Below are 6616 nucleotides of genomic sequence, written 5' to 3'. Positions count from 1 at the left end.
GAGGAAACACCCACCATGGCCTACAAAACTATCACGATCAATGGAGTAATTTATTTCCTTATCTTTTAAGGGGCTACATGTTGAGGATAATGTGCTATCTAAAGTGTGGGGGGTAATATAGAAATTTTTTTTACATTCGTATGTTTTCTTTGATTTTTCTTGTCAATTGTGTGTTTGAGCCTGTAGAAATACAAGTGATTGGTTAAGAGCATGTGCATAGGTTGATTGTATTTACAGTAAATTTGGCATGAAAATAAGTGATTTCAAATTTTTAATTGTTAGACTGTTAAGTTCTACATATTACATTGTAAATAGGCATTAAGCAATCAAATGTACCAAATGATATAGAGAATACAAGGAAACGAGCATGCTAGTATGAGTGATAAATTGTTCAATTTGTGATTGTTTGGTTGACCAAATTTGTGAATATTGAGATACCTAGGGATGACCTAAGGCCTTGTTTGGTATACACCCAGAGCCAAAAAAGCTAACCCTATTTATTCATTTTTAACACCTACTTTGAGTCAAAAAAATTCTTAATAAACCTTTATACAAAACCCGAGCTAAAAATGATAATATGCATTTACCCTTTTCTTTGGTCCTGAACCGCATGATTATAGACATCTAGCCATACATATTGAGGAATAAGTACATACTTTACAGTGGTTTTGTGAAAACAAAGTGATAGGAAAGATCAGTAAAGAGCAGTGATTATAGGTTAGCCTAAAAGTGCAAAAAGAAAAAAAAATTAAAAAAGGAAGATTTCCTTAACATTGCTTCAAGATTTTCAACATTTGAACAATTTTGAGGTAAACCTCAACTTTCCTGTTTTAAAATTTTATGAAATATAGGTTAAAATCTTGAATTTTGATGAGATTTTGGGCTGATTTGGAATATATAAATTGTGTTTTATTGTAGGGGGTTGTCTATTTCTAAAAGTTTTCTCAAAATTTTGTTTCAAACATTTTGCCACCAAGTTTTTAATAAAACTCCGCAATGATTTTTTTTCAAGTTTTATTGTGTTTCTTTTGTCTAGTCTACTACCATGACCCTTAAGAAGTGTCTAAGAACCGATGCGTCCTCTTCCAATCCTTTAGTGGGTCTAGATTGTCCCTAAGTGAGTGTTTTTGTTCCAAAGCAGAAAAATAGCATTTTAATAGAAATTTTGTGTCTAAGCATGTTTTGGAATCTAGAAAGCTAGATTTTGGCATGTTAGAAGCCATAAATTTATGTTATCTTCTGATTTTGCATAGTTGGGGTTGGATTAACTTTTTCCAAATTGAACCGCCGACTTAATACAATCTTGTTCGAGCTTTTATTCTAATGCCAAACTCGAACATGATGAGTCCGACGAAACTGTTACTGATATTAAATCATTTTTAATAGATACCTCTGATAAACCGTAATTTATACATATTTTTATCCCATTGTTAGCATATTTTTGGATGAATTATCCTATGAATTATCCTTAGATTTGGTGAATTCGATGCTTTTAATCCTTTAATTTCATGTTTTATACTTAGGTGAGCATAAGAGAGTAGAAAGAGCGAGAAACGGGCCAAAAATGGAGAAAATGGGTCAACGTGGGAAATCAACACAGCCTGGACTTCCTCACACGGGTAGTTCACATGCCCGCGTCTATTTAACAGATTGCAACACGGCCTAAGCCACACCGCACGGGAGTGTCACATGGGCATGTCCTTGTCAAGCCCAAGTCTAGTCTTATTCGAAAAAGGCCACTCTTAAGGGTTTTGAAGCATCCTAAAGCCTATATAAACACCCCAGGAGGTACCTAGAAAAGACACACGGAGTAGGAGGCAAGGAATTACTTGAAGATTGCACGGAGTTGATTGCACGCCTAGACGTAGGGTGACATAATTTTTCCAGATTAGGGTGAAACCTAATAAAGGAATCCATAGATCGAGTTAATGCAACACTAGGGGGTTTTAATTAGAAAGAGATTTCAATTAATCAACCTAGGGTTAGATGTTGTTAGTCTCGAGAGAGATAATAATATAACTTAGGGATTTCTACGGATCAAGTCAAATGAATAAATTGTCTAATTCAGAGTCAATAACAAGTGAAGTCTAGGTGGATTTTTCCCTTGGGTATTGTCCAAATCATTCAGTTTTCCCAAAAGTTATTTCCCCAATTTATTTTCGGTGCATTCTTAGTTTAGTAATTAGTTTAGATAAAACAAATCCCTTTATTTTTATGCTAGATAACAAAAAGAAAGTTAATACTAGTACTTTTAGTTCATTTGGGTTTGACATCCCGGTCTTGCCATAAGCTATACTACTGTTCGATAAGGTGCGCTTGCCTTTGTCATGATAATAGTTAGTTTTCAAGAACAAACATTCATAAATTATAAAACTTATCACAATTTACATCACATCAAGTTTTTGGGGCCGTTGTTGGGAAACTAAGATATTAGGAGCACTTTATTTTTGTTACTTTAGCCATTTATTTTATTGCAATTGAAATTTTATTTTGATTTTTGTTACTAAATTTTCTTTTTCCTTCTGGCAGGTTTTTATAGTTTATGACTAGAAGAAACTCGACGGGACCATTACTTTTTGATAGTGAGATCGATTGCATAGATCGCAGAAACCGAAGAGAAATAAGGCGAAGCCTAAGATACATAGAGGAAGAGCAAGAGGACGATTTCCACTACAACCGAGGAGATGGCTGAAAATCAAGCAAATCCACTACCTCCTGCGATTGCTACCAATCCAGTAAATCAGAATCCTGCTCCACACACTATGTATGGTTATGCTAAACCTAATTTAACAGGAACTGAGGTAAGTATAGTTAGGTCTGCTATTGCTGCAAAAAATTTTGCACTGAAACCTAACACAATTCAAATGATCCAACAGTTTGTTCAGTCTGATTGTTTGCAGGATGAGGATCCAAACACTCACTTAGCGATTTTTCTGGAATTCTACGAGACATTTAAAATCAATGGTGTTTCTAATGATGCCATTCACCTTCGATAATTTCCCTTTTCATTGAGGAACAAGGCTAAACAGTGGTTGAACTCGTTACCACGAGGTTCAATCACTACTTGGGAACAAATGACCAAAAAGTTTTTACTTAAATATTTTCTGTCGGCTAAAACAGCTAAGTTGAGGAATGATATCTCTTCTTTTATGCAGATGGATCTAGAAACACTCTATGATGCATGGAGAGATACAATGATCTATTGAGAAGGTACCCTCACCATGGGTTACCTTTATGGTTGCAGGTTCAAACATTTTACAACAGTGTGAACCCCTCAACAAGGCAACTTATCGACGCAGCTGCTGGTGGGACTATCAATAACAAAACACCTGAAGTGGCTTACGAATTTATTAAAGAGATGACACTGAATAACTATCAGTGGCAAGTCATGAGAACAAAGCCAACAAAAGTAGCCGGTGTTTTCAACCTCGACGCAGTTACTATGCTATCTAACCAGGTAGAACTTTTAAATAAAAAGATTAACGGTTTATATGGTTCTACTTAGGTACATCCAGTGATGAGATGCGATTCAAATGGAAGAGGAGTACACACAGAATATCAATCTTTCAACCCCAACACCGAGGAGGAACAAGTTTAATATATGGGTAACAATAATTCTAGACCTCAAAATAACCCATATAGTAACACATATAATGCAGGTTGGAGGAACCACCCCAACTTCTCATGGGGTAGTCAAGGGAATCAAAGGCCACGACATCCTCTGGGTTTTCAACAACCACCTTACCAACAGGAAAAGAAGCCAAACCTTAAGGAGATGCTAACAAAGTTTATCTCGGTGTCAGAAACTTGCTTTCAAAATATCGAAACAACACTTAAGAATCAACAAGCATCAATCCAAGGGCTTGAAACTCAGATAGGACATCTCACTAAACCAATTTATGAATGACCACAAGGTAGCCTGCAGAGTAACACTGAATCTAACCCAAGGGAACAACGATTACCACTCAAGACGAGGAAGGGTTAGTTGAACCAAAACCAGAACCAGAACCAAGGTGAGGAATTGTGGTAAGGTAAAGGTGAGGTAGTCAACAGTGAGCAAAAACTAGTAAGTAAAGAGTACAAACCACGGGTTCCATACCCTAATGCGATAAAGAAAGACCGCAAAGATGAACAATTTGGTAAATTCCTTAAACTATTAAAAAAATTGCATTTAACCTACCATTTATTGAAGCTCTTTCGCAGATGCCAAACGCAGTTAAATTTTTAAAGGAGCTTTTAGCAAATAAGCGGAAGTTGGAAGACGCATCGCATGTGGAGATGAATGCAATTTACTCAGCCATTCTACAGAATAATCTAGCCAAAAAATTGAAAGATCTAGGGAGTTTTACGACTTCTTGTTTAATTCGTGGCTTAGATGATAGTAATGCTTTGGCTGATTTAGGGGCTAGTCTTAATGTCATGCCATATAAAATGTTTAATCAACTAGGTCTTTGTAACATCCTGATTTTGGGCTTAGTCGGAACAATGATTTTGTGACCACAAATTCGATAAGGAAAATTTGATTTTTATTATATTTTTATGGTCTACAGTTTCACGAAATGATTTCGTGAAAATTTCGTTTGAAAATTTCGACGTTTGGGCACTCAATTTAGTAAAAAGGACTAAATTGTAAAAAGTGAAAAAGTTGAGTTCTACATGTTAGAGGTATCAAATTGTTATGAAATTTTAAATGGGAGGTCCTTAAATGATAATTAAACCATTTTATAACTTTTTAGACAAAATTGCCTTGATTGGGTAAAATTTGAAAGAATAGTAAAAAGGGCATTTTGGTCATTTAGGGGTAAAATGAATTAAAAGACAAATTTTAAACTCCAAATGTGTCCCTTTCTTCTTGCTACAGCAGAATGTACCAAGAGCGGCCATGGTTAGGGTTTGTCCAAGCTTTCAAGCTTAATATGTTGTCAAGTTAGCTCAGGGTTGGAGATCGTCGAAGGCAGCATCACGCTATCAAGCCAATACCTTGATAGTATTAACACATATGCTAGAATTATCAAGTGAGTGGCATGTATAGGGACCTAGTTTTATAACATGTGTTATTATAATTTGGCCAAATATATTGGTCTTTAGTGAGCTAATGATTCTGACTTATAAATCTAGCTATTTATGTTATGTTTGATATTGGTGATGTGCATATGCTTGTTTGCCATGCATGGTTGGTAATATGTTATGTGTTGTTGTGAATGTTTAAGTCCGTTAATGCCTCGAACCCTATCCCGACGTTGGATATGGGTGAGGGGTGTTACAGTCTTGGGAAACCTAAACAAACTAGGATGAGCATTTAGTTAGTAGATAAAAAAAATTAGATTTCTTAGGGGCATTATTGAAGATGTACTCATCAAAATTGACAAATTTATATTCCCAATTGATTTTTTTGTTCTAGACATAGAAGAGGATAGTGACGTGCCTCTAATTTTAGGAAGGCCCATTTTAGCAACTGCTAGAACTATAATTGATGTTGGTACAGGTGAACTCACACTTCTTGTGGGTGATGAAACAATCACTCTTCAAGCTCGAAATTCTATTGATCATGTGGTGCAACCTTCTTTATAGGAAACACGTTCGAAAAGCAGACATGAGCCTTGTTCAAGTAACAACAAATGACCCATCCATGAAGAATGAAGGCTACAAATCGAGGAACTAGATGAATGGCAGACACAGAAACTGAGAACACACAATAAAACAAAACCACGCCATGACGAGCTCAATGTTTCACCAAATCAACTTAAGGCTGGAGACAAAGTACTACTAGATGCAGCAGACCCTCGTATTGCCACTTCGGAACCTAATGGAGCAATCCCTCTTACGGTATTCAGCATTTTTCCATATGGGACACTAGAGGTAATTCATCCTAAATTCGGCACCTTTAAGGTAAATCTTACCCGTCTAAAACCTTATTTTGAGTTTGATAGCAGGAATGAGCAGTGTAAACTCCCCGCACCACCATGACCACGCAACAGAAAGGTAAGTCGAGCTTAGACTATAAATAAGCGCTTCTCGGGAGGTAACCCGAGCACTAATAGTGTTAACTTCTTTGAATTTTAGTTTTTAACATCTAAATCACTAATTGAGTCCTTGCACACAGGTTTTCCAAATCCACACGGCCAGGCACACAGGCGTGCCTTAGGCCGTGCTCATACCACAGGCGATGACACGACCGAGCGATACGGCCGTGTGGAAACAGAGTGAAAGTTTTCCCCAACACAGGATTCGATACATTACCACGGTTGTGCGACATGGCCGTGGATGAAACTGTAAAAACAACACGGGCGTGCGCCACGCCCGTGTCTAGAAGCTGTGGTTGAAACTAGAAATTAACACGGGCGAGCGACACGCCCGTGCCTACCACCCGTGCTCGAGACTATGAAATTAACATGGGCGTGTCCATCCATACACGGGCATGGAAGAAGCAAACGAAGCAAGACACGGCCGTGTGACACGGTCGTGTGCACCAACAAGCCCAACGAACACGGACATGGGCCGAATTTTAGACGCGCTCCAAATTTGAAAATCACGAAACACACGGGCTGAAATAAGGGCACATGGGCGTGCCCTACGGCCGTGTGCCCCAAAATCTATATAAACCCCTTACTATTCA

At 37.4% G+C, this 6616-nt stretch overlaps 1 non-coding gene across 1 annotated transcript; it reads right to left on the bottom strand.

Annotated features, from left to right (window-relative positions):
- Positions 1 to 3122: 3122 nt before the first annotated feature.
- LOC121205163 (small nucleolar RNA R71) lies at positions 3123 to 3228 on the bottom strand. Its single transcript, XR_005900248.1, has one exon. It is a non-coding gene; the product is annotated as a small nucleolar RNA R71 (small nucleolar RNA).
- Positions 3229 to 6616: the final 3388 nt, after the last annotated feature.

This window comes from Gossypium hirsutum, chromosome A08, assembly GCF_007990345.1.
Source record: "Gossypium hirsutum isolate 1008001.06 chromosome A08, Gossypium_hirsutum_v2.1, whole genome shotgun sequence".
Lineage (NCBI taxonomy): Eukaryota > Viridiplantae > Streptophyta > Magnoliopsida > Malvales > Malvaceae > Gossypium > Gossypium hirsutum.
Note: the sequence above shows the minus strand (reverse complement) of the source record. Positions and strands in the feature narration are given on the sequence as shown.